This window comes from Nycticebus coucang, chromosome 12 (assembly GCF_027406575.1).
Source record: "Nycticebus coucang isolate mNycCou1 chromosome 12, mNycCou1.pri, whole genome shotgun sequence".
Taxonomy (NCBI): domain Eukaryota; kingdom Metazoa; phylum Chordata; class Mammalia; order Primates; family Lorisidae; genus Nycticebus; species Nycticebus coucang.
Window position 1 is genome coordinate 43,687,772 of NC_069791.1, and position 27,225 is coordinate 43,714,996.

Below are 27,225 nucleotides of genomic sequence, written 5' to 3' on the forward strand. Positions count from 1 at the left end.
GTTAGGCAGACCTGGATTTTAATTCTGGTGTCACCACTGGCTTTGGCAAAAAGAAGGAAACTTTTAACATTCATTTTCCTAACATGCTAAATATAATAAAGCCTATCCCATTTTTTAGTTCCTGCCATGGGCAAATAGTCAACACTTAAGGTTACACATAACACTGATAAAAATATAGATTTACAACATTGGATATGTTCAAGTGTATAGCGGTCTGGTGGAAATATTGGAGAGAGGATTCCTACTCAAGATAGGGGACTGGACCTAACATGTCCTCTATTTAACATTATGGTTTTAATTTCCATCCTGGCCTGTTATCTCATCCCTCCCCTCTACAGGCACTGATAGAGCACAGCTTTTAATGGCTTCACAAAGCAAGCAGGTCCAATCTATTTTAACCAAATTTAATTACAGTCTTTCGTTGACTTCTGGAAGTCAATTAACTTTGAAGTTAAGACACTGGGAAGGAGGAGAGAGGGAGCAGCCAGGACAACTGAGTTGTTTAAAGAGTGAGAAAGTAATGATTTTCACGATTAGACGGACTTATCATTTAGTGGTCCTGTGAGCTACTCTGGGAGGAGGTGATGAGTCCTGGTTAAGGTAAGAGGGGCACATAGTGAAAGACGCTGCCACTATTTCAAACCACATGTGGCTTTTGGCAAGAGCCAGAAAAAAAAAAAAGGCTGCAGGGCAGCCGTGCGAGGCGGGTCTGGGCTTGTTGGCTGGAGCCAAGGACAGGCAGCTGGAGGCCCTGGGGTACCTCCAGTTTACCCCCACGGCTTCGGGAGCCAAAAGGCGGGGGGAAGCGACAAAAGCAGGAACATAGAAGGAAGACGAAGGCTGGCTGGTGGCAGGTTTAGTGCCGTAGGACAGTGGCCTCCAGCTGCGCCCCAGGACGCAGGGCGTGGTAACCCGAGCGCTCCCCCGCCCGGGGCAGCAACCCAGGTCCGGGGCGACCCTCCCCGCACGCTCCAGTCCCTGCCCGCGCCGGCCGGCTGCTCGTCCGTCCTGCCAGGGCACTTCTGGAAACCCGCCGCCGGCTCGGAACCTTGGTCCGACTTTGATCGCGGCCTTGATAACTTGGCGCCGCGCCCGGCCTCCCACGGCCGGGCCGCCCTCCCGCCCACCCGGCCTCGCCGGCCGCCTCGCCCTCAGCGCTGGAGTCCACCGGCGACTCCGCGACCCGGCTGCCGGCAAGACCCGGAGAGCGGAGCCCGCTCCGGCCGCGCGGCGCGCGCTCTCCCGCCCGCTCCTCGAGCGGGCACTGGGCATGCGCGGCGCGCGTCTGGCGCTGGCCGCGAGCGGGCGGGCGGCTCCAGACTTCACAGGCTGCGGCCAGCCAGGCGGTCTCGCCCCGCGCGAGGCCGGCGCGGAGCTCGCCCGGAGGTCGCTTCTCTTCAGCTCCGCGTGCGAGGCGGCTGGACGGCTCGCAGAGGACGTGGAGGGGGCGGCTCCGGTTGGGGGACTTCCTCCCGGCCGCCTCCCACCTCGTCTGGGCTTTCGGCGCCTCGGGGGAAAGCTGCGGCCCCGAGGGCGGATCCGAGGTAAGAGCCCCCTCGGTGAAAGGCGCCGGTCGGGGGCTCCGCCGGCGTGGACTCTCCCTTTATTTTAAAAATCCGCCTTTGTGTGCCTGGATCGCGAGCGCTGCCAGGCGCCGCGGTCCGCCTCATTCACTTTGCTTTCAACTGGTGTTGGCAGCCAGGTGTGCGAGGGCGCCGCTGCCCGGGGAGGGCGGGCCGAGGGGCGCGCCGCGTCCCTGCCGCCGTCGCGGTGCCCTGAGCTTCCGCAGTCACACCTGAGCTTATCTGGTCCCGGGGCGACCGCAGACCGCCGATCCGGATCACGGCTTATTATCTTGGACTTGGGGATTGAGAGCTTCTTTTCCTACCCCCCGCCCCCAATGGTGGGGTTCTTTTCAAAGATGACCCTTTGGGACACGGTCCCACCATCGTAGACTTAAATTAAGATAGCTCATTGTTTTTGAATAGTTGTCAGTCTCTATTGGCTGTTGACTTTCCTTTCTTAGCTGGCTCCACTTTCTCACCTTTTTACTTTCGGGGAATCGACCTTTCTCCTGCCATTGTCAGTTAATGTGTTTGTAGGGGGTTTCCCCACCAGACCCTGCTTTTTCTCATATGCTCTCAGTCTTTTTTACTTTCCAGGATTGCCTTTGTGCAGCGTTTTTGCACCAATTGTTCTTATGCAGTGTCAAATCCTTCTTTTCTTGTAGTACTCACAGTACTGGGATCTCGCTGGGGGCAGGACGCGGTGGTATTAGGATCTGAAATCCACAGACACCTAGAGCGGCAAAGCGTGAGGACCTCAAACCCTCCATTACAAAATACGTTTCTGTGAAATGTGTTACTGCTCCTATTTTGAAGATTTCAGTTCTTCCTTCATATAATAAAGGAAATAGGTAAAATAGCTAATAGGATGAGTTCACTTTCAATTTGACTTCAGATGTGTGTAAATAATTTGATTTTTGGCTTTGTCATTTTTGAGAGATAGGAGAGTTAGGATTCTGGAAAGACTTATTTGTATTAAAAAAAAACACAAAAAAACCCTTCAAAGTAACTGTGTTGTGTATTGCTTCTAATGTATTTTCGTTGAAAGGATTCTATTCTAAGAGCCTCAGGTTCTGGGAAGTATGCGCTGGTATGCAAATCATATGGTAAGGAGTCTCTTGAAATTAAAGTCAATGTCATCCTCTCACACCTAGTATAGGTTTTTTATTTGAGATCAGAATTTTCTGGGCATATTGCTGTAGTTCTTAAGTTGCTGGTTTGGAAAATTTGGGGTCATGGGTCTACACTTAAAATTTGCAAGTTAAAACTCAACCAGCTTGACACATAAAGAGTAGAAGGTATCACAAGTGTATCATAATAGTGTTTATAGAATGCCTTTTGTGCAAAATACAAACACTATTTGCAAGGTGCCTTTTGAAATTATTTTAGAAACACAAGCCATTCACTTCACAGTAGGAAAAAACAAAAAGTAAAACTTGCTTTTACTTCCACTATCCTAAGATAACCACTGTGTTCACAATATTTGATGCATTCTCTTTGTAATTTTTTCCCACTTCCCAATGTCATTGTGCATCATTATAGTAATTTGCAGTCTTTTGTTAATAAAGAGGAGCACTTTAAGTTAAACTGTGGGTAGGGTGGATGTTTCTTTTTCTTCTTATCAGCAACCTAATATCTAATTTCACTTTGTTTTTATTTCCAGCATTTCCCTGCTTTCAAGTTGTTACCTACAGGCTGACTCTTTTCAGTCTTTGTGCCAAGACACAGGCTTTCTTATCTTTGCTTTCAGTATTTTTTGCTACATTTCAAATCTTAGTCTTTTTCTTACACTATGTACTACACACCCTTTCCCCCACTGCTTTTTTTTTTCAGACTTGCCTCTTACCTTTATTTATCTGTTTTAATTCTGCAGCAGCTCATATGAACCTTGGTCTGTGTAAGAAAACATAGTATCCAGAATACGAGATAACTTTTTTTAAAGTTCTCTCTTTTGCTGATGGTTGAATTTCTGTTGGATGAGTAATTTAGCACAGATTTGACTTATATAAAATTTAGCTTTTCTGAGTTGTGTTCAACATACCTGGTAGTTACTTGATCAGCACAAAACAATGTAAGTTAATGATAGGTTACTAACTTTGAGACATTGTAGAGGTATGTAAGTGTAAAGAGTGGAACTTCTGTTAAAGTACTCTGGCTGTAGTATGTTCCTGCTGGGAATTACAGCATGAAGTAGTTTGCAGCTGTTAGTGATTGAAATATTTTCTTAAGAAAAATTCTGTAATGGAATAGTTACAAACATTTTAAGTTGAATATATGCTGCAAGGAAGTGTGAGGAACATCATTGTTTTACTACAACCTCTTCAGTGTTTTCTAGATACATTCCTCAATGGGATTTTAAAAAACAGTTTTAGATTTACAGAAAAAGTGCAGAAAAAGTACAGTGACTTTCCATATACCCCCATAGTACCAGCCTCCCTCTTTACTAACATATTAGTATTGAAACAGTATTAGTATATTATTAATAATTAAAGTTGATCATTTAATAATAATACATTTATTTTTGTTTACTTAGTTTTTATCTGATTTCCTTTTCTGCTTCCAGTATCCTGTAATCCAGGATATCACATTACATTTAGTGGTGTTGTCTCCTTAGACTCCTTTTGTCTGTCACCTCGTTATATTTTCCATGTTTTTGATTACCTCCACAATTTGGAGGAGTGCTGGTCAAGTATTTTGCAGAATGGCTAGCCATTGGAATTTGTCTGAATTTTTTTTTTTTACGGTTAGAATGTGTTTATAGATTTTTGATAGGAAAAGCACAGATGTAAGGCGTCATTTTCAACGTATCAAATCAAGGGTACATACTGTTGACATGATTTATCACTGTTAGTACTCATCTTCCTCGCTTGACAGAGGTGGTGTTTATCAGTCTTTATTACCTGTTTTCATTCTTTCCATGCTGTACTGTTACACCATGAGTAAATTATTGTGTAAATAAATTACTTATTTTGATCTGAACCCACGCATATATATCACAGACTTTGGGTTATAATACAGTGCTATTTAATTTTGTTCTTCAAATTGTTCCTGCTTGGATCTTATCTCCCTTTGACCTACCGCCATCAGTAATGACAGTTGGGGTTTTTTGAAGCATTTCTTTACTTTCTGGTACTATCAGATGCCCCAGGCTCATTTTTGTATATATTCTAACTCCGTCCTGGAATCAGAGATTTCTCCAAGGAATTTGGTTCTGTTTGTTGGGAAATTATTTTAGAAACCAAGATCTAGATACTAGGTGTTCTTTTTGCTACTGGGGTGTTATTGCTTCTGGGCTTTCTCATATGACAGAGGGGGGAAAAGTGTGTATATGAACCCATGTATATGAACATACCTATATGTATTTATATGTGTGCATGCTTCCATGTAGCCCTGTGTGTCCCTGTTAAGTTCCGTATGAATCGATTTCTGATATCTCTAACCCTGATCCATTACGATGTGTATTGTTTTAACCTTCTCCCCTGTTTATCTATAAACTCAAGCCCACAGTGAGAAGAAACCTGGCTTCCACCATGTGCCAAACATTTGCTTACTCATTCCTTTCCATTAACCATGTAAAGTGGGGTTTTTATTTTTTTATTTTTTATTTTTTTTTTTTTTGAGCAGAGTCGCACTATATTGCCTTGGTAGAGTGCTCTGGCGTCACGGCTCACAGCAACCTCAAACTTTGGGCTCAAGTGATTCTCTTGCCTCAGCTTCCCTTGTAGCTGGGATTTCTGGGACTACAGGCACCTGCCACAACGCCTGGCTGTTTTTTTGTTTGTTTAGCAGGCTGGGGCGGGGTTTGAATCCACCAGCCCTGGTGCATGTGGCTGGTGCCCTAACCACTGAGTTACAGGTGCCAAGCCATGTGGAGCAGTTTTGGAATTGTTAACTTACACTCCCAGGGAAACAACTTTATCATCTAGAGTGCAGTGCTTATGTGCCGTTCCTCTTGCTTTTAGTCTCCCAAATCTTCTCCTCTCTAAAGTTACCTAGCTAAGCATGTTTCCTCCTCTCTTTTAGTGAGATTGTCACACACAGTACAGTTAGATTCTTTTCTTATAAACTATTTTGAGATCTCTTGATCACGTGATTTGATTTTCTTATATTTACATATGTTACAGTTTATTCTTTGTCTTATGACGTTCTATGGGTTTTGACAAATGAATAATTTGATGTATCCATCATTACAGTATCAAAGTAATCATGTATAATAATTTCAACACATTAAAAGTCCTCTGTGCTTCACCTTATCACCCCTACGGCCCTTCTCCACAACCACAAATCTTTCCACTTTCTCTATAGTTTTGCCTTTTCCAGATGTCAAGTAATTGGCATCATGTGGCCTGGCCAGACTGACTTCTTCCACATTATTAATATGTACTTAAACTTTATCCATGTCTTTTTGTTGTTTAATAGCTCATTTAAAAAAAATAGCTTGGTAATATTACATTATATAAATGTCCCACAGTTTGTTTATCATCTATTGAAGGATATCTTAGTTGGTTTCAGTTTTTGACAATTATGAATAAAGCTTCTGTGAATATTCAGGTTTTTGGGTAAACGTAAGTTTTCAAATCAATTGGGTAAATGCCTAGATATCTTTACTGGATCATATGATAATATTGTGGTTAGCTTTGTAAAAAATTGCTAAACTTGCCAGTGTGGTGGCTTATGTTTGTAATCCTAGCACTCTGGGAGGCCAAGATGGGTAGATTGCTTTAGCTCAGGAGTTTAAAGCTGGCCTGAGCAAGAGCAGACGCCATCTCTACTAAAAATAGAAAAGCTAGCTCAATGTGGTTGGTGGTGCACACCTGTAGTCCTAGCCTCTCAGGAGACTGAAGCAAGAAGATTCTGAAGCCCAAGAGTTTGAAGTTGCTGTGAGCTATGCTGCCACAGCACTGTAGCCTGGGCAACAGAGTGATACTGTGTCAAAATTAAAAAAAGAGAGAGAAAAATAAATTGCTAAGCTATTTTTTAAGATGGCTGTACTTACGTGTTCTCACCAGCAGTGAATGTGAGTTCTTGTTGTTCCACATCCTTGCTACTGTTTGATTTTTGTCAATGCTTTTGGATTTTATCTATTCTTAGGTGCACTGTAATAGGTCACTGTTGTTTTAATTTTCTATTTCCTAGTGACATGTTAACACTTCATGTGCTGTGTTCCATTTGCGTATCTTCTGTGGTAAGATGTCTGTTCAGATATTTTACCCACTTTTTAGTGGGGTTGTTGTCTTTTTTTCTTTTAAGACAGAGCCTCACCTGGCTATAGTGCCGTGGTGTCATCACAGCTCACTACAACCTCAAACTCCTGGTCTCAAGTGATTCTCTTGCCTCAGCCTCCTGAGTAGCTGGGACTGTAGGTGTGTGCCAACATGCTTGGATAATTTTTCTCATTTTTAGTAGAAATGGGGGTCTTGCCATGTTCCTCAGGCTAGTCTTGATCTCTAGGCCTCAAGCGTGCCTCCTGTCTCAGCCTATCTAGCATGCTAGGAGCCACAGTGCCCAGTACCTGCTTGTTTTCTTATAGTTTAGTAATAATAGGTCTTTATATATTCCATATACAAACACTTTATCATACATGTGTTTTGCAAATATTTTCTCCTGGTCTGACTTGTGTTTTTTATTAGTAGGGTCTTTTTCAGAGCAGATTTCTAGTTTTAATAAGGCAAGCTTTTCAAGTTCATGAGTAGGTTTTTGGTGTTGTATATGGAGACTTGTCACCAAGACCACCTAGATTTTGTCCTTTTTTTTTCTTTTCTAGAAGTTTTGTATTTTATATTTTGACTTGTGATTCATTCTGAGTTACCTTTGTTAAAGGTATAAGGTCTGTGTCTAGATTAACTTTTGTGGATTTCTAGTTGTACCAGCACAAGTAAATGTGATTTTTACGTCAATGGATTATACTATATATAAATTAGTTTTAGAATAGAAATGATTTCTTTCTTTTTTTTTACATACCTTGCAAAGTTGCTTAGTATAAACAGTTGAGAAATTACTTGGAAAGTGATATGTGATACAGCATACACTGTGTGCTGAGATTGGTTCCTAGATATTGTATGAAATTCATTTCCCTCTTCATTACCAGCTCAGAGATTTTTTTGTGAAAATGGAATTGTTAGTACAGAGTCAGTTCTTTTAGATTTTACCACAGGAAATAATTAGTAATATTTGATTTTCTACAGAAATGATCTGGAATAGGAATTTGAAGGATGTATATTGGAAAGAGGTGGATGATGTAGGTACTTGTACCGTCTAGAAACCCGAGACTTAACTCTATGGAACCATGCCACTATTCCTGCCTCAAGTGGCTTTTTTAAGTACAATTGACTCTTGAACAACACAGGGTTTAGGGGTTAGCCCCTGTGCAGTTGAAAATTCACGTATAACTTTTGACTCCCCAAAGACCCCTATCTTTCCCATTTTCTCTGTTAAGCCTACTATTGACTGGAAACCTTACTAACAACATAAATAGTTGATTAACACATATATGTATGTTATATGTATCATAGACTATAGTCTTACAATAAAGTAAGCTAGAGAAAAAATGTTAAAATTGTGAGGAAGAGAAAAACATTTATAGGACTGTACTGTATTTCTTGGTATTGTAATTTATAGTACTGTACTATATTTATACAGTAATTTATGTTGTCTGTTTACAAGATGAATCATCTGTGTGAAATGATGGGTAACCACAGCTGTACACCTCAGTCTGTGGTAAATATCAAGAAATTCAGCTTTTTCTTTTTTCTGCTTTGTGGGAGCTCTTCCAGCATCACTAGTGGCAGTTTATGTGGGTCCTATGGTGTTATTCAGGGTTTACGGTATTGCACTAAACATGGTGAAAATATGCAAGCACTGTGAGAGATTACTTTTTACTCTGATAGGCAATTTACTGGAGAGATGAACTACTCATGTGGAGATGGTTAGTATCACACAGTGTTTTAAGCAGATACTTGTAGTTTTTGAGCTCATCACAGCAACAGGAGATGGCTATGACATTATCAGGGTAGCATATTATGTCCTACAGTTAATTTATGTAGTTATGATTTAATACTGCATCTTTATGTTTGTTTACATTTCTCTTGATTGCAAATGGTGCCGTGTATAGTGTGTGCATAAGTTTTGATACATTTTAACTTTTTGTAGAAGATTTTTATGTATTTTACTGTGGTAAATTATAAAATAGACTAGTATGTACATGTATTTTATGCATTCATGACACACTTAACTTTTTATGATTTTTTTCGTCATTTCTAGGCTATAAAGTTTGGAGTTTTTTAAAATTGTGATAAATCTGTAAAAATTTTTTCTCATGTATTTATTGAAAAAAATTCATGTGTAAGTGGACCTGTAGAGTTAAAACCTATGTTATTCAAGAATCAACTGTACCTCTCTTTGGTAAACATTTTGTGTTATTGACATTGGGTCTGCTACAGTTTGAATATTTGTCTTCTCTAAATCCTTGTTGAAATGTAATCCCTAATGTGGCAGGATTGTGAGGAGGGGTCTTTAAGAGGTGATTGGGTCATGAGGGGAATTAATCCACTCATAAATTAATGGATTATGGGAGTGGGGCTGGTGGCTTTATAAGAAGAGGAAGAGACGTGAGTGAGCGTGTGAGCATACTCAGATACCTGCACTGTCTTGTGAATCTTGGAGGGTTTCCCCTAGCAAGACTCTAACAAGATGTGACCCTTCAACTGTGGACTTTTCAGGCTCTATAACTGTAAGAAATAAATTCCTTTTCTTCATAAATTACCCAGTTTCACGTGGTCTGTTATAAGCAACAGAAAATGTAATAAGACAGAGTCAGAAGTATTTATATTGTTACGTTACAGTTAGAACAAATAGTTTTCCAGAAGCACGTAGAGAGGCTGATATAATAATAGTACCTTTGATGTGGCAGGTGTTAAAGACATTATCTCCTTTAACTCTTACAAGAGCTCTTAAAGGCAGGTCTCTTTATCTCCACGTTACAAATAAGGAATAGGCCTAGAAGTATAAAGCAACTTGTCTATGGATCACAGGGGGAGAAAGGAACAGAGGTGAGATGGGAACCCTGATATTTCTGACTCAAATCCATACACTTAACACTCAGCTATGCTGCTATTCACAAAAGTAAAAGTACAAGGGTATTATCAGGGTGTCCTGGATTTTATTCTTTAAACAATACTGTGTACTGCTTAGTGACCACTGAGCTAATGAGAATGGCGCAAAAGCTTGTGTATTTAAGATCCATGAAGATTCTTTCAGCTTTTTTTCTGTTCAACTGCATTCCACTGACCAGAGGTATATGATGTTGGAATGTGTTTATAATGAATGAAGTTCTTTTAAAGAGAGAAAATTGTAGGGGATTAGAAAACATAAAACAAGTAATGGCACCACTAACTGATTGTTTATTCCTTTCCTCAACCAAACCTTTAAGTTTCTTGAGGGCAAGGGAATTGAGTCCCTCTTATCTTTAAATCCCTTAGGGTATTTAAGCATCACACATTATATATGATGCATGCTCAACAAAATGCTTGTTGAATGAAATTAGCACTTATCATACTTTTTTTAGAATAAGTATTTAAAAAGAGATGAATTTTTCCTCACAGAGGAAGTTGAACATTATTCCATTTTATTTCTTTTTCATTCATCATTTATTGAGTATTTGTTGAGTATCTGTTCTGTGCCAGACCCCGGGAATACGAAGATCAGTAAGGCAAGGTCTCTGCTTTCTGTCCTCAGGAGACTCAGAGATTAGAGGCAGTCAGACAACTATTTTAATACAGTGTTGAGCTAAAGGGAGTATATATTAAAATAAACAGTGGACTTTGGAATCAGACCTTATCTGCCTTGGTACTCTTATCTAAAAATGGAAATGATAATTGTACCTAATTGACACAGTTTTTTTTTTTTTTTTTGTAGAGACAGTCTCACTAGTTGTTGTGGGGGAAGATAAATGAAAAAAAGAGTGTATGTGCTTTTATACACTTTTTATAGTAGAAAGGAGAGGCTTACTTCTGCTGAGGGAATTAGAAAAGTCTTTGCGGGGCAGATGTTCGAGCCTTACAGAATTATTTTTTGTGGCCAAGAATGAGAACATGGGGCTTGGCGCCTGTGGCTCAAGTGGCTAAGGTACCAGCCACATACACCTGAGTTGGCGGGTTCGAATCCAGCCCAGGTCTGCCAAAAACAACAATGATGGCTGCAACCAAAAAATAGCCGGGCGTTGTGGCAGGTGCCTGTAGTCCCAGCTACTTGGGATGCAGAGGCAAGAGAATCGCTTGAGCCCAGGAGTTGGAGGTTGCTGTGAGCTGTGATGCCATAGTGCTCTACCAGGGCGACAGCTTGAGGCTCTGTCTCAAAAAAAAAAAAGAAAAAAAAAAAAAAAAGAATGAGAATATGGGCCGAGTGTGGTGGCTCACACCTGTAATCCTAGCACTCTGGGAGCCTGAGGCTCATAGATTCAAGACCAGTCTGAGCCAGAGCTAGACCCTGCCTCTAAAAATAGCCAGGCGTTGTGGCAGGTACCTGTAGTCCCAGCTCCTTGGGAGGCTGAGGCAAGAATCACAATGAGCCTAAGAGTTGGAGGTTGCTGTGAGCTATGATGCCATGCATTCCACTGAGGGCGATAAAACTGAGACTCTGTCTCAAAAAAAAAAAAAGAGAATATGAGGTGAGACCTTAGGGCATTCCAGGCAGAAAGATGAATATGTTTGATGTGTGCAGAATGGGTCAGCATAATGGGAGTGGTGGAAAGTTCTGCACATTCCCACATTCAGAGTATACAGGATTATTAGAATGGAGCAACCAGTTATTTTTCATTTTTATAAGTAACAATACAATAGACTATTCATTACATTATAAAAGGCAATAATAAAGATGCCAAACCTGTTTAAGAATTGTGTGAATCCCAAGTGCCCATCGACCCACCGTGGAATACTATGCAGTATTAAAAAAATGGAGACTTTACCTCTTTTATGTTTACATGGAGCTGGAAAATATTATTCTTAGTAAAGTATCTCAGGAATGGAAAAAAAAATCCAATGTACTCAGTACTACTGTGAAACCAGTTTATAATCACTCACACTTGCATATGAAAAATGAAACACAACTATAGCCTAGGATGAAGAAGGGAAGGGGAAGGTGAGGGGAGGGGTAGGGAGTGGGTTGATAGAGGGAGGATTAGTTGGGGGACCAAACTTATGGAGCATATTGCAAGTACAAGTTGGATCTATCAGGTGTAGAACACAAATGTCTTAACGCTGTAATTGGGTAAATGAGGTGAAAGCTATGTTGATAAGTAGGATGTAAGCACTCCAATTTGTACAAATAATCAACACATCGAATCCCATAATGGCATAAATGTATTTATGATCTATGTACAAATGACTTAATAAAAAAAAAGAATTCTGTGAATCTTCTAATCATGGTTTTCTAAATCTAGTCCTTTATGTAATAAATTCTTGTGTTCTTTTTCAGTCGTGTGATACTCAAGTGATCACATGAGACTTAAGAAAGAGGATGTGGATGTTTTTAAGTGAAATTAGCGGTCCTATCTCAGACTATTCTTATGTTTAGTGACATAGCAGAATAAGAACATAATATCCTATAAAGGCAGAATCTGGTCTTGTTTAAACCTATCTAGAATTCTAAGCCATAAACTGTTTCTGAACAGAAGCTGAAATATAGTACTTGGGAATTTGTTAATTCATTTGTTTAATGAATTATGTGCTTGATAAGAGATCAGAGTTATAAAATTTTTTTTTTTGGCCGGGGCTGTGTTTGAACCCACCACCTCCGGCATATGGGACCGGTGCCCTACCCCTAGGGGAGGAAAAAAGGGAAAAGAAATTAGAAGATTGATAGGAAGAAGTTTGTACTTAAAGGGAAAATCTCTTATTGAAGGCTGTTGAATTTCATTTACTTTAGACAACCTTTTTTTAGCATCATTAGAATAATACCTAAGTTATTCTTTATTCTAAAAATGCATGTAATTATTGAAATCTTTTTGGTTCATTGCAACAATAGAATGTTTCTAGTGTTTGCCGAATTATGTTTGTTATCGTTAAACATTCTGTAATTTTTCCCGTTGATTCTAATGTTTATGTTGTTTTGGAATATAATTGTTTATAATATTTATTATTAAAAAATAAAGTGTTTTAGGTGGTGCCCTACTGAGGCTGGCAGGTTCCAACCCGGCCTGGGTTTGACTTGTTTTCTGTCAGTGTATGCCATCTACATTTGATTGTTTCTTTCATAGAAATAACAATGATAATTGGAACAAAAAAAAATAGCCAGGCACTGTGGCAGGTGCCTGTAGTCCCAGTTACTTGGGAGGCTGAGGCAAGAGAATCACTTAAGCCCAAGAGTTTGAGGTTGCTGTGAGCTCTGATGACATGGCACTCTACCCCAGGCGACAGCTTGAGGCTCTGTCTCAAAAAAAAAAAAAATATATATATATATATAATAAATAAAAATAAAAAATAATAAAATAAAATAAAAAGTGCAAGTGGCAAAATATCTACAAAAAAATGTGTGAAATCCATCCCTTCTGAAAAGACATTGAATGAAATGTGTCTAGTTTTCTACCATTTTGGTATTTGAGATTAATGGAAATTTTAGACTTGAATATACAGTAAGATGATTTTAAGTCACCTGACTTTTAAAATTTAAAGGAAGATATACTTGTGATGATGGAGAAGATAATTTAACTGCTTAGTGAAAGCCTGTCACATCTTTAAATCTTTGCTTTCTTTTTTTGGGGGGCCTAGATTTCTTGAAATTCATTTTGTGAATAACCTGACAATGGATGACTTGTTTTCTGTCAGTGCATGCCATCTACATTTGATTGTTTCTTTCATAGATAGGACAAATGAGAACGTTACTATATAATAGTTTTACCCCACTTTCCACCCCTTAAAAGCATGCATAAAAGATGGAGACTTTACTTTTTTTATGTTTACATGGATAGAGCTGGAACATATTCTTCTTAGTAAAGTATCTCAAGAATGGAAGAAAAAATATCCAATGCATCAGTACTTTTATGAAATCAATTTATAATTACTCACACTTTCTTATGAAAGATCACAACTATAGCCCAGGATGAAGGAGAGAAGTGGAGGAGGATGGGAGGGGAGGAGGGAGGTTTGATAGAGGAGGGTAAACGGGGGACCACACTCACGGAGCATATTGCAAGGGTACAAGTCAAATCTATCAAGAATAGAACATAAATATCTTAACAATAAGTAAATGAGGTGAAAACTATGTTGATTAGCTTGATGTAAGCACTCCAAATTGTATAAAAAAATCACATCGTATCCCACAAATGCATAAATGTATTCATGATCTATATGTATATGTCTTAATAAAAGGAAAAGAAAAGGTAAAATTCTCCAATGGCTTCCCCTACAATTAGAATGAAATACTTGTTTTTGAAAGAAAAAAAGCATGCATAGCTTGTTTGTCTTTATACGCAGGTGTAGTAATCTCTAATTTCTATTTCCTGTGTATTTTCAAAACTTCAATTGTTTTATGGCAAACTATGTATACTGTATTCGTGAGTTTAAAAATATTACTCTTTAGGAATGTTGATGTAAAAACCCTATCTTTACACTGAGTTGTTTTTATTATTTTAGTGTATTAGTATTACCAGAACCTCTGTTGTATAGTTTATTTTTACTACTATTACTACAAACTATAGCGTTTTATTTTTTTATACCTCAGGATCCTTTTATTTAAGAGAGAACATTAATTTTGTTGGTAGTTCTTTTATATAACCCTTTTGTGGGGCCTTGTTAGATTCTGAATAATTCAAAAGTAATGGAATCCTTTCTGTGATAAAAATCTGATCATTGGGCCAATACTTGTAGTGTTATTCACATGATACTCATGCATGTAGTAAAGATGTGGGATTAATGTGTGTGACTGAAGAATGTACATTAGAGTATTTTTAATCGCTGAGGAAAACAGCCCTCTGAAGATTTTAGTGTTCATTCATTCATAGATTTGCTTAAAGTGTTATTTCTGTTTTTAAGCGAATAATCCATGATAGTCAAGCTTGAAGAATGATGTATAAAGAATAATAGGAAAAATTACAACTTTTTTTAAATTTTAGAATAATCAGGTCTCTATTTTTTGTATATTAAGATATTTGCTATCTTTGTAGATTTAGATAAACTGTTAAAAGCATCATATTTCTTTTTATGTTCATTTTTTCATATGTTTCTTACCCAGATTATTGATTGACACAAAGAATTTCAGCATCAGTTGTTACAATATCCATTCCCTTGGCTGCACTTCACATTTTTCAACTTTAAGACTTGCTGCTTTCTATGACCTTCTGAAGAAAATAATCCTATACAAATCTTGAAGCAGATAAAATGACCATGTGGTTTTTATCTTCTCCCAGCTTTCTCCTGTCCTCTAGCCCATGCCTGACAGTTTTTTTCAATCCTCAGATGATTTTAGTTGAAAAGTACATTTTTCATAACTATGGCATCTTTCCAATGACTATTCTAATTCTTTTTCACTGCCTGGTGAGAGCTCAGTCATGGAGAGGGAAGTTTGAATAAAGGAGACATCCATACTGGTTAGACAGTCAAGATTAAGTTTAGGCTGCTAGAGGGTTTGAAAGAAGGAGGGATTGAAGCCTTCATTATGTTCACCTTATTTGGGTAGCAAAATAATATTTTGGAAATATAATTTGTAAAATCTCATTATGAAGAGAGTGAAATCTCGTCTAGAGTAAATATGTTAACTTTAGCTGGAATGTATCTAAGCATCATTTAGTTTTTATACTGACTAGAAAGGTCTACCATGGTTTGGTTCATATATCAGAATATGTGCGTCTCTTTTTTTTTTTTTTTTTGAGACAGAGTCTTATTTTGTTGCCCTCGGTAGAGTGCTGTGGCGTCACAGCTCACAGCAACCTTAGACTCTTGGGCTTAAGTGAGCCTCTTGCTTCAGCCTCCCAATTAGCTGGGACTACAGGTGCCTACCACAATGCCTAGCATTTTTTTTTTCTTTTTAAAGAGACAGTGTCTCCCTCTTGCTCAGGCTGGTCTCAAACTCCTGAGCTCAGGCAATCCACCTGCCCTGGCCTCCCAGAGTGCTAGGATTACAGGCGTGAGCCACCATTCCTGCCCTTATGCTTCTCATTTTTATTCTTTTTTGACAGTTTTGTAAGAGCCCTTTGTTACTATAGGGAATTCTAGAATTTGAATTAAAATATATCTCAAGTCATATAATATAAAAATTCATCTAATATAGAAAATAATTTTACACAGGAAACTCCATGGTATTGTATCTTCAAAGAGATATAAAACTGTCTTCATCTTACCTCTAAGACGTCACCCCTCTATATCTGTTGCCTATAGTTATTTCTGTTTTCTCTCTCAGCCAGGCAGTTAATGGAATAAATGAAGCATGATTTTGTGAGCTCTCACTAGATGACAGGACAGAAGACCTGAGAATATGGCGTAATTTAATCTAATGGCTGCAAGTTCCATTGTGGGTTTATTTATGGTTTTCATAGGCAATTGACATGATCAGATTATTGTTATCTGGAAATGTGAAGTTTTAAATCAGATTCCAAACTAATCAGGTGATAAAGTGATAGGGAAAACAAGTGGTGGTAGAATTTGATAGAGACAGAAATAGTTTATCAGTAGCAGAATTGGAAAGGCTAAAATTTCTCAAGATCACATAAACCATTTTTATCAAAACTGTGTTGTTTGTGAGCTAACTCTTGGAATTTTGGTTGTATGCTGTAAGAAACTATATAGTATTTGATATAAGTATATGTTAAATATTTATTCAATAAGTAAAATAAAAGGCTTTGGGTTCTGAATATGGACATTCCCATTCTTGCAAGATTTAACAGCCAGACATTTCTAGCTAATATCAATTTTATTTGGCTAAGGTGGACATCAGTTTGATTTTGGGCATTAGATGTAACAAGTACTTGCTGATCCCTAGAGGCTAATCTAGCTGTGTTAGTTCCCGAGGAAATGGATGTGAACTTGGGGAAACTTTTTGGGGAAGGTGTAGCTGATCCAACCCAGGTTTTTCTCTCTTCCAGAGGAGTAAGTGAGTCTGTAGATTTTTGTAGGGTCTGACTTGAGCACATGGCTTAACTATTAAGGCCAGAGAAAATTCAGCTAGAAGTGTATTTTTTGCCTCCTGAAAGAACTTTTAAATGCTTCTAACTATGATCACTTCAGCTTCCTCTTCCTCTTTTTGTAATTACTCTTGCTATTTTCATTGCTGCTGTCAACCATAGCAATCACTGGAAAGGATAATATCTAGGCAAAACTTTGTTTTAAAAGAGAAATTATAGGAGAAAAATGTGTACACTAATGCATATTGAATACAATAAAATACACATTAAGCTGTCCTTTGTATGTGAGGGTGAGTTTTGTTTCTTGTAGTGGTATTAGATCTTGTTTGGTCCATTTCACATTTTTCCGGTCATCCTTCTTCTGATACTCATATATGAGATAATCATGCAAGATTAGGGGTTCAACTAAAGCAACCCACTGACAACCCAATATAATTTTTACATCCAACAGTCCTGGACATATATGTATGTATAGTTTTATTTAATGAGAAATAATTATTTTATTTCAGTTGATGAACTTTATCTGTTAAAAAATATTAAATAAGTACCTATTATTAGTTAAATTACTAAGTTATGAGGATACCATAATTAACAAAACAGGAAAGGTTCTTATCCTTACTGAGTGCCCAGTATTAGAAATTTAAAGAAGCATAAAAACAGAAGCATCAAATTCCAGGTAAATGATCAAAAATATAGAAAATAATAGATAACATTTCTAGCTCAATTTCTATTCACAGATTTTTCTATTCAAATGTGTTTATATTTTGTATTATACTTTTCTAAATGTACTGATATTATGGATTTATAAATTAAGTCTTTTTCTAAATTATGTATGATTTTATAGTAATTTTACATAGGAACATTTTTTATTTATGAGCTTTGGAAAAAATTATGATATAACCAGTACTGCCTTCAAAATAGTTTCAACTATTATGGTCAATTTAAGATAAGATTAGATGAGTGTGGTTTGTGTTTTTTAATATATACTATTCATTGTTTTCTACTGGAAACTTTCAGGAATGAAGAAGTCATTGTTCATAAAATGAAGTCACATTAAATACTTCAAGCTGGTTGTAAAGTATTAAACTTTAGTGGAGAAAAGTCTGTTATCTTGAATTTTTTATGTGCATGACTTTAAAACTGCTGTATGAATTGCAAAGTTGCAAAATTGTTTTTGTGTTTCACTTGCAAGAAAATAAAGCGGATTCCTCCTCTAGTTGAGCCAAGTGCTTTCTAACACACCTCTCACATTACACGCCATTGAAATGATCCACACAATGTGTTTGGCTCATGTGTTTCTAGTTAGCTACTATGAATGAAAGATTCATAACTATCTGTTTCAAAAAACTTCTTTATTTACACTGTAGCAAGTTTAATTGTTTAGTAGCAAGATCAAGAATTGCTTTTAAATCCTAAATTGACAGGTCTGCATTAGACCTATGATTGACCCTGAATTTCTAAAAAAAAGAATTTCTGTGCACAAAGCAGGTTTCAGATACGTATTTATCAAATCATTGATCACTTTGTTGGCTGTGAAAGGATAATAGTGCCTAAGTTTCCTTACCTTCTTAGTGATTTGGACCAAATGTTTTTGTCACTGTTAGAGACTGTTAGCTCTGCTAACCTTTCCCTTATCTTGCCTCTTGGGCCTTGTACAACAGAATCACAGGGAGTAGGAAGTCGCTCAACTTACCAGACAGATGGTTGGATCCCCCCATGACAACCTTGTGATCTAATTTTCCAAGTTGTGTCTACCTAACTGTAGAATTACAGCTGTATGCTATCAGCTTAAACAACACCATTCTTGTATACAAGTTGGAGGTAGGGTGGAGAGAGGGAAGGAGGAGATATATAAATTCGCCTCTAGTTTTACCATTACAAGCATTTCTGTCCATAAAGAAAACTTAATTGTTTCCTCATTTTTCTTATTCTTTCTTATTTGTGTCACAAGCAGATCATTAGCAGAGAATCTTATTTTTTTTTAATTGGTGACATACTAAAAGTTAGTTATTTTTGAAGTTTTTTTTTTGGCCGGAGCTGGGTTTGAACCCACCACCTCCGGCATATGGGACCGGCGCCCTATTCCTTGAGCCACAGGCACCGCCCAAGTTTTTTTTTTTTTTTTTAAGGCAGTGTTTGAATGCCTTGGTAAAAGAGGGTGGAATCATTTCTCTGCTTTTTTCCTGCAGTAAATTAGTTTCTACATTTCTGGTGATATTTGCTCAACTATTCAAATAAGATGAAGCTGATTTTCTTTCTTTTAACAAATATTTATGAATACATGTAATTGATTATGTGTATTAAAATCATGTAAGATTCTATCCTTTGTTATAAATTTCATAAATTGCTACTATAGAAATGGAAGTGGTACCTATATGAATTATTATTTTGAGACAGAGTTTCACTATGTTGCCTTTGGTAGAGTGCTGTGTCGTCACAGCTCACAGCAACCTCCAATTGTTGGGCTTAAGCAATTCTCTTGCTTCAGCCTCCTGCGTAGCTGGGAGTACAGGCGCCTGCTACAACACCTGGTTATTTTTTGGTTGCAGTTGTCGTTGTTTAGCTGGCCCGGGCTCGAACCTGCCAGCCTCGGTGTATGTGGCCGGTGCCCTACTCACTGAGTACAGGCACTGAGCCTATGTGAATTATTTTTATTTGGTCACTGACTTCTTCAGATTGCCACCTTGTCTCTCTGTCTACTGGCTAGACACAGATAGGAGCTCCCTTCTCCTTCCTGTGGCATGCATATGATTAATGTCCTATGTTGTCAAAATAATGTTGTAAGTAGGATTTTTTATACTAGTAGGAATGATAAAACTAATTCTGGCTGTGTCAGAAGGCTTATTTATATCACACCGTTCTTTCCAGTAAGCACTTAGAGTTAGAATAGTTATTTGCTTCTTACATGTCATGTCTGTCTTTCCACTCCCCAAACTGTCTTACCCTCCTCCAGCATCTCTTGAAGGGTCTGGTAAATCCAGGTCTAAAATACTCCATGTCTCCCCCTTTTACAGATAATTTGTTCCCGTGCCTATCATTAGTATCAGACCTGGGTATCCCATTTGTTTTCTTTTCTCCTCTGAGGAAGATTGAAGTCCTGTGGCCTCACGATTGCCTTCTAATTTTTAGCTTGACTTAAACCAAAGTGTAGTAAGAGTACAAATCAAAATTAATAATGTTGGCACATAAATGTAATAATTTATGCCTCTGTCCATTGTAAGCTTCATATTATGAAATCAGTTTAAATTGTTCTCTTTCTCATGTACATGTGTGTGTACAAGTGTTTATACAGTAAGCTCCTGGAGTTCTTGTGTCTCGGTATGATATTTTCATATTTAGAAAATCCTCTCTTAATGTCTTCTTTCTGCAGCCTTATTTCTGTCTTGCTCCCAGCCGAGATTCTTGCCCAGGAGCTTATGTGTCTTATTTCCTCTTCCTTACTCTTCCCACTTTAGTCGACCCATTGTGATCTTTTGCCTGGGCTTACACCTCTAGATCATCTGCAGTCTTCTAAACGCTAAACCAAAAGGAAAGTGGTTAGTTTTTACCCTGTTTGATTTGGCTGTAGCATTTACCTTGAAGATATTTGAGGACATGAGCCATGTTTTGTTTATTACTGAATTTTCATCACTTGGAGTTTCTAATACTTTGCAGACTGTTTACTTGCTGAGTGAATGCATGTTTGTAATGATTTAGCCTTTTCACCTAGAGAATTTTCTTTACCCTTGGCTCTCATGGTGCTGTTTTTTCCTGGTTTATATCCCCTCCTCCTTTGTTACCTGTGTACACTTAGATGTTAAAACTCTGCTTTTTGGGATGGAGTAGCTTCTGAGACTTCTCAGTAAGTTCTGGCGCCATCTGTAGGTAGCAGCGAGAGCCACTGCTTTTGTGTTTTTGTCCACACTCCTCGGTTACCAGTTTTGTGCATTATCACAACACTGACCAATTGAGAAGTTTCTAAAATTTCCAGGATTCTTTTCCCAGCCCTCATCTCGTTTCATGTTACATTCTAAGTTTCATTATCTGTCAAGGCAACCTCAGTGACTCACATTGTTTCAATTAGAACAGTCACACCTCGGGATTCTGTGTCCTGTTTCCCTGAGCTCTAACCTTGTACGTACATGAATGTCCCACAAACTTCACATTTCTGAAAATAAATTTGTTGCCTTTTTCTCAACACTCCCTCTCCTTCTCTTTTCTTGGCCCCTAAATGGGCGCCTGTTAGTGAAGTGACAACCTTAGGAATCCGAATTTTTAGGGACTCTTTTCTCTCCCTGACCCACCAGTCCCCCACATTTAAGAGACCGCTGGCCCAGTCCTATTGATTCTTACTCTGCAGTGGCTGACGCAGTGCTCACCTGTCCTCTCTCTGACTCCTAGTCACATAACTGCTGCGCTTAGAATTCTTCAGTGCTTCCTCACGTATGCGTTATGAAGCCCCCTCCTCTTTGTAGGGGTGCACAGTGGTGGCCTTCTGTGGCACCGTCAGGTCCGTACTTTCAAGCTTCTTGTTTTCACTCTTAAACTACACATTCTGCTACAAAGCTGCAGTTCTCTGGGCACACTGCCACCCTTTCAGGACTTTGCACCTGCTCTTCCCTCGGCCTGGAGTTTCTTCTTTGTCATCCTCAGCAGATGGCAAACTACTCATTATTTTAGATTCAGCTTAAAGATTACTTTTCGAGAAAAAATTAGTCATTCCTTCTTTGTGTCCAAGTGCTATCTCACCTTCAGCTTGATAGTAGTTACTATGTTGCATTTTATGGTTAATTTACTTGTTTTTATCTCTAACCCGTCTGTGAATGCTGGGAAGTAGAGAATGTGAATAATCTTCTGTTTGTCTTATGTCTTGCAACTCAGTTTTTGTTGTAATACTTTATGAATGCTTAATATGCTTTTTGGTGCTAGTGAGATTCCGGCCCCTGCTGTACAGGTATAAAAAGTATGATAGAAAAAGAGCAGAATTCATTTGTTCATCAGTTGGCCATGGTACCTACTTTCTTCCTTAGAGCATCTGTGGGTGAAACTATGAGGCAGATGTAGTATGTCTGTGATACCATCCCATTTTTCTTTCTCTTGTCATTCTTACATATTTTGCACTTTGTGTTTGGACAAAGCTTGCTCTTACATTCAGTGGCTTAATGCCTGGAGTTCAAAAGGAAAGTTATGATCAGATGACACTTGAGTTTTGCGTTTCCTCTGTCACTTGGATGACTTCCAGGCATGTTTTCTCCAATTCCTTTCTAAAGCTTAAAAAAAAAAAAAAAAAAAAAAGAGGAAGAAAGAATGGTGGAAAGATGGGATAACTAACTTCTTTATATCTCATTTGAGTTCATGAGTTCTTCAGAAAGCTGAAGAAAATTTTGTGCTGCGTTCAATTTATTCTGCTGTGTAATCAGATTTTTGTGGATAGTTAGACAAAGGACTGAAAATATGGTTACTATTTAGGGGTATTCATTGTTTGGTGAGAAATTCAGTAGAATTTTGAATATTCTCATGATGTGTGGAATAATTTTAGAGGTTATTTTAAATCATAAATACATTTTCTACGTTAAATGTTATGCATCTTAGAATATATTTTGCTTTCCACATATGATACTTACGATGAGTTATCAGATATCTACCAGATAAGAAAATGATTTGGCTTGTGTCCTAAAACTTACAGATTGAAATCCTAAACTCCAGTACCTGAGAACGATTGTATAATATACCTCGGAGATACGGCCAGCTTGGATCCAGACCGTGGCAGTAAAATCAATACCATAATAGAAAAAAAAAAAAAAAAAAGAAAATGATTTGGCTCAGTGCCCGTAACACAGTAAATGATTTGGCTCAGTGCCCGTAACACAGTAGTTACGGCTCTACACTGAGGGTAGTGGGTTCAAACCCAGCCACGGCCAGCTAAACAACAATGACAACTATAACAAAAAATAGCTGGGTGTTGTGGTGGGTGCCTGTAGTCCCAGCTGCTTGGGAGGCTGAGGCAAGAGAATTACATAAGCTCAAGAGTTTGAGGTTGCTGTGAGCTGTGACGCAACAGCACTCTACTGAGGGCGACATAGCGAGTCTCTGTCTCAAAAAAAAAAAAAAAGAAAGAAAGAAAATGATTTATTCTACCATTATAATACAATACTGTATTAGAGTGCTGTGAGCTGTGACGCCATAGCACTCTACTGAGGGCGACATAGTGAGTCTCTGTCTCAAAAAAAAAAAAAAGAAAGAAAGAAAATTATTTATTCTACCATTATAATACAATACTGTATTATATTCGTATAATCTTTTGAAAGTTGATTAATAACTGTAGTGCGAGGCCAGGTACGGTGGCTCACACCTGTAATCCTAGCACTCTGGGAGGCCAAGGTGGGTGAATCGCTTGAGCTCACGAATTCGAGACCAATCTGACCAAAAGTGAGACCCCCATCTCTACTGAAAAGATGAAAATCTGAGGCAAGAGGATTGCCTGATCTCAAGAGCTTAAAGTTGGTGTGAGCTATGATGCCACGGCACTCTACCAAGGGTGACAAAGTGAGACTCTATCTAAAAATAAAATAAAATAAAAATAACTGTAGTGCAAGTTTTATACATAATTTTATAATTATACATAAAATTCAAGTGATTCTATGTCACTGAAAATGCATTTTTCATTAATTTTTCTTTGTTTTTATAACTTGTATATACTAAGCATAGCATTTATTTTAATGAGAGTCTTCTGATAAAATGTACAAAAGTAGAACCTGTTTTGCATTAGATGGAAGAATGACTTATTTGCCTGATTGTAGCTTTTATTTTTTGGGCTTTTGTTAAGCACAGTTCTACTTATTTTGCTAACTTTTTTAATACACAGAGAACTAGTGTCCTTTTCTTTGGAGTTAGTTTATATAATCTTGTTTAATGGAACATAAAGTAAGATTTCATGAATGAGAGGGAGGAAGATTAGGCTTGATTTGGTGGCACATGGAAAAACAAGGGGAGTACATCACAAACAATTTAGATGTAATTGTCACCACAATTATGAAAAAGCGTAGTAGTGCCTTATTTTTATTTTATTTTTTAAAAGCTCAGTGACTTTAATTTCATCTATAAAATGAAAGTATAGTCTGAAAGTGTAAGTAATGGTTTTGGTCCTTTTGGTTTTCTTTTTTTTCCCTTTCTTTCCTACTGAACCAAAAAGCGTGTAAGCCTGGAAAATTGGCAGAATGCCAGTCCTCTCCTCTGTCTTTTCTTGCTATTGTGTCATATTTTCCTAATGTCAATGTTAAGATGACTTCATGAGACAAGTCTTAATATAGTTTAATGTTAGCCATATACCGATATAGGAAAGGAAAAAATTTTCTTTGCCCATAGAGTTGTGTGTAGATAGATCACTATTATGATGAAAGAGATTGTTTGGAATGAACATTGAAAAATGTTCTTTTTTCCTCTTTTTAAAAACTGGAAATTTATAATTCTATCACTTAAAGTATCTGGAATCCAACTTTTAAAGTAGTATTCTAATTCATATTTAGCGAATACTACACACTTAACTTCTTGGGGGTTGTTAGTACTTCCATTTTTAAAGATTCTTAAATTTCATTTTCTCTTTTTGCCAGGATTATTCATTAGTTAATTGTATAACTCAGAATGGTTTTTAAAAAGTTGGATTATCTTCAAGACTCTTTGCAACTCTAATATTCTTTAAGTCCTTGGTTATTACAAAGGTCACTTCTCAACTGCAGTGGAAAAGCAGCATGATTCCAATTTCCCAGGTACTATTTAACATTTCTTTTTTTTTTTTTTTGTAGAGACAGAGTCTCACTGTCTACCGCCCTCAGGTAGCTTGGGCTTCCGCGATTCTCTTGCCTAAGCCTCCTGAGCAGCTGGGACTACAGGCGCCCGCCACAACGCCCGGCTATTTTTTGGTTGCGGTTTGGCCGGGGCTGGGTTTGAACCCGCCACCCTTGCATATGGGGCCGGCACCCTACTCACTGAGCCACAGGCGCTGCCCAACATTTCTTTACATTGCTCTAAATTGAGTGGAAAACTTTGTAAAATAAAAACCGAAAAATATCCAGCTTTTATTCTCTAGAGAAAGACAATTCTATAATACATGTTTCTACTTGAAGTATATTTACTTTGGGAAATCCTATTGGGAAAACAGATTTTCAGACAGTTTAAAACTGACAAATGGGTATTTTGACAGGTTATTTCTGAAAGGAGAGCTGTAGCCCCCATAATTTCCTTATTAGAACAACCACATTGCCCAGAGAAGATGACATATTATCTTATTTGAAACAAATATTTAGTGTTGGGAAAGGGGGGTACATGTAAACTTTTTTTTAATGTATTGGAAAAAATAGAGCATTTAGTTCACTGTTGTGGAGAATAGAGTAATAGAGTTGGTGATAAAGTACTTTTCCATAACAACTTTTGTGTCTTCCTTTCGGTCAGGTGTTCTGAGGAGGGTTTCATTTTATGGCTTCTTTCTGTGTGCAATCTGTGGTGGCTAGAACAGAAAACTTCAAAATAAATTTTATAGCAGAAACAAATTTAGTTTTTCTTGTATAAAATACCATTAATGAGCAGTAGTCAGCAGACTTCATTTGAATTAGTCTGTTCCTATAAAATTAATTTGTGGTTTTGGATATTGTATCAGGAAAAGTATGCAGAGATCTTTTCTTTGGCTCATCAGCTTTTGTTAGTATTTCTGTATTTAATGTGTTGCCCAAGACAACTCTGATTTTTCTACTGTGTGGCCAAAAAGAGAAAAAGGTTGGACACGCTGGACAGGGAAGTAAAACAACGAGGCGTTAATCTTTGGGTGAAAAGCTTATTTTATTTCATTTGTGTACTCTGTCCAAGTTCTTTTAAGGAAAGTCTGGCTGACATGAATTTTGATTTGTGAATTGAGAAAGTTTTAAAATGCTAAGAACTAGCCCTGCTTTTTTTCTGATTTCTTTGGGATTTCTAAGTTGGCTGTGACCCTATTACTTAGGCTTCTAAGATTAATTATAACCTGATAGCTATCATTAAATATGCCTTAACGTTAGTTCATAGAAAAGGGTGTTTCTGACTTTCAATGTAAAATAATTTAATAGAAAATGATTAATCATTTACCATTTTTAGAGAGAGATGCTTAGTTATTATGGTTTTAGAGACACTTGTTTTTTATTGAGTTGCTTACATCAGAACCTCATTTCCCAGAAAGTCAGTGTTTTGGTCAAATTGTCTTAATTAAATACCTTTCTGCTGTCATCAGACCAGGGTATTGACTGAAAAGAGATACATTGATGAAGTATAATGTCTTGCTTCTGAGGTTCAGATATTTCTTTATTTACTTGAAGTTTCACCAAGCCCAGAAAATACAACTTTTAGGACTTACAGTCACAGACCCATAGAGAGAAAAGGTCTTCAAGGGCCTGTTGATTTTACAGTTTTCATAAAATCAGTCCTTGTTCCTGATATCTTTTGTCTGATATTTTGTCCCTCTCCTGCTGATCCTGGGATATTTCTTTTCTTTCTTTCTTTTTTTTTTTTTTGAGACAGAATCTTGCTATGTTGCCCTTATTAGAGTGCTGTGGTGTCATAGCTCACAGCAACTTCCAACTCTTGGGCTTAAGCGATTCTCTTTCCTCAGCCTCCCAAGTAGCTGGGACTACAGACATCCACCACAACGCCTGGCTATTGTTTTTCCTAATTTTTTTTAATTAAATCATAGCTGTGTACATTAATGTGATCATGGGGCACCATACACTGGTTTTATAGACCATTTGACATATTTTCATCACACAGGTTAACATAGCCTTCCTGGCATTTTCTTGGTTATTGTGTTAAGACATTTATATTCTACATTTACTAAGTTTCACATGTACCCTTGTAAGATGCACCGTAGGTGTAATCCCACCATTCACCCTCCCTCCGCCCATCCTCCCCCCTCCCTCCCCTCCCTCTCCTCCTCCTGTATATTCTTAGATTATAACTGGGTTATAGCTTTCATATGAAAGCCATAAATTAGTTTCATAGTAGGGCTGATTACATTGGATACTTTTTCTTCTGTTCTTGAGATACTTTACTAAGAAGAATATGTACCAGCTCCATCCATGTAAACATGAAAGAGGCAAAGTCTCCATCATTCTTTAAGGCTACATAATATTCCATGGTGTACATATACCACAATTTATTAATCCATTTGTGGATCGAACACCAAAAATCACATTATAACAAAGATATTTATACCAGAATGTTTATTGCCACCTGGCTATTTTTTTTTGCAGTTGTCATTGTTGTTTAGCTGGCCCAGGCTGGGTTTAAACCCGCTGGCCTTGGTGTATGTGGCTGGCACCAAAACCACTGTGCTACCAGCACCGAGCCCCTGGGATATTTCTTAATTTGCCTTTGCCTGGAACCTTGTTGACTTGAACAGGTTGCCCCCTGACCTCTCATTCAACTAATTCTGACTTTTCTGATACTATATTTTTTATGTTCTAGCTTTGTACAAATACTTTGCTGAGTATCATTGCGAATAAAGAGCAAGTCACAGTTTGACAGTAGCAAGCAATCTACTTGGGAGATACT

The 27,225-nt window shown here is 37.9% G+C and overlaps 1 protein-coding gene across 2 annotated transcripts in view; it reads left to right on the forward strand.

Annotated features, from left to right (window-relative positions):
• Nucleotides 1-1,151: 1,151 nt before the first annotated feature.
• Nucleotides 1,152-27,225, forward strand: part of EPS8 (epidermal growth factor receptor pathway substrate 8) — a 167,888-nt gene continuing 141,814 nt past the window's right edge. The window contains exon 1 of one of the 2 annotated variants that reach the window (XM_053555723.1): nt 1,152-1,544. The gene's annotated coding sequence lies outside the window, so the exon portion shown is untranslated. The remainder of the gene's footprint in view (nt 1,545-27,225) is intronic. The other variant, XM_053555725.1, reaches the window with a different exon arrangement.